At 34.8% G+C, this 1,941-nt stretch overlaps 1 non-coding gene across 1 annotated transcript; it reads right to left on the bottom strand.

The window, feature by feature from the left end:
* Positions 1 to 1,078: 1,078 nt before the first annotated feature.
* Positions 1,079 to 1,185, bottom strand: LOC114902171. The gene has a single exon (XR_003795396.1). It is a non-coding gene; the product is annotated as a U6 spliceosomal RNA (small nuclear RNA).
* Positions 1,186 to 1,941: the final 756 nt, after the last annotated feature.

The raw sequence follows: 1,941 nt of genomic DNA, 5'->3' as shown, positions 1-1,941 counted from the left end.
ATTCCCTGAGATTTGCTTCAGTCTTCTCTCACCATTTTCTTTTTTTTTTTTAATTTTTATTAAATTAAATTAACAATGTTATGTTAGTTTCAGGTGTACAGAAAAGAATTTGAAAAAGAATAGATACATGTATATGTATAACTGAATCACTTTGCTGTATACCTGAAACTCACACAACATTGCTCTCACCATTTTCATACAGGATGACCCTATCTTGGTTTCTCACTGAGAAGCCCCTCAGTTCGTAGTTCAGAGAATTACCTTAACCAGTTAAAGGAGATAATCCTATGTAATAAGACTGAATAGCTGAGTTCAATAAGCCCCAAACTTCCATATTATTTCCTATGCTTATTATGGCACTTTTTGTTGTGTTGAAAATAAGTAACACCTGTGTAGGTCACTTTCTGAGTTATAAAATGGAAATAATATCTACCTTCCAAGTACATCAGAGTTATTGTGGGATTAATTTATTTTATTTTGCCTTTCATGGCTTATTTTATTTATAAATTTTTATTGGAGTATAGTTGCCTTACAGTGTTGTGTTACTTTCTGCTGTACAGCAAAGTGAATCAGTTATACATATACATATATCCCCTCTTTTTTGGATTTCCTTCCCATTTAGGTCACCACAGGCCATTGCGTAGAGTTCCCTGTGCTATACAGTAGGTTCTCGTTAGTTATCTGTTTTATACATATTAGTGTATATATGTCAATCCCGATCTCCCAGTTCATCCCACCCCTCCCTTTCCCACCTTGGCATCCATAAGTTTGTTCTCTACATCTGTGTCTCTATTTCTGCTTTGTAAATAAGTTCATCTGTACCATTTTTCTAGATTCCACATGTAAGTGATATTATATGATATTTGTTTTTCTCTTTTTGACTTACTTCACTCTGTATGACAGTCTCTAGGTCTATCCACGTCTCTGCAAATGGCACTATCTAATTCCTTTTTATGGCTGAGTAATATTCCATTGTATATTTGTACCACATCTTCTTTATTCCTCTGTTGATGGACTTTTAGGTTGCTTCCATGTCCTGGCTATTGTAAATAGTGCTGCAGTGAACATTGGGGTGCATAAAAATATGGTATTCTTCACGAATTTGTGTGTCATTCTTGCACAGGGGCCATGCTAATCTTCTCTGTATCATTCCAATTTTAGTATATATGCTGCTGAAGCAAGCACTATTGTGAGATATAAATGAGATGATGTGGGTGGAAGTTCTTTGTAAACTTTAAAATGTTGTACCCTTACAAATTTATCATTACTATTAAGGAATTAGTAAATTACAGATAGTGTTGGAACATGTGGGCTTAGCATTTTGTGATCTTAGGCAATTCACTTAACATCTCAGCCATTTTCTCATCCCTAAAATAAAAAGTGTTTACTACATAATATCTGAGGTTGAGAACCTGTGTTGGCACAGGCAAATTAGTGCATAATGTTCAAAGACAAATGTGGTTCCATCCTTGCTGACCAGGAATTTATAAGGCAGTTGTTAAGATAACTCATGCTAAAACGATAATAATAATTCAAGGTAAACTTTTTTATTGAACTATAGTTGATTTACAATATTGTATAAGTTTCAGGTGTACAGCAAAGTCAGTCAGTTTCATACAAATATATTATATATATATATGCTTTTCCAGATTCTTTTCCTTTATAGGTCATTATAAGATATTGAATACAGTGTCCTATGCTATACCAAGTTAACCTTTTAAACACAAGTTCTCGGGGACCAAAATGTCCCCGACAGGTAATTTTCCAGATACTAGTGTAATGTGCTGGTATCTCTGTTTATCCCTCCAGACCCAATCTCTGCCCTTGTTGGCTGACCTATATGGAGTACATCAGTGTGCTCTCTTGTTTCAGGGCTTCTGATTGGTTTATCAATCAGAACCAGATAAACCAGTCAAGAGGTTTATCAAGAGATGGGGAGAG

The sequence above is a fragment of the Monodon monoceros genome, unplaced genomic scaffold (assembly GCF_005190385.1).
Source record: "Monodon monoceros isolate NGI ecotype Baffin Bay Population unplaced genomic scaffold, NGI_Narwhal_1 Super_Scaffold_2, whole genome shotgun sequence".
Lineage (NCBI taxonomy): Eukaryota > Metazoa > Chordata > Mammalia > Artiodactyla > Monodontidae > Monodon > Monodon monoceros.
Note: the sequence above shows the minus strand (reverse complement) of the source record. Positions and strands in the feature narration are given on the sequence as shown.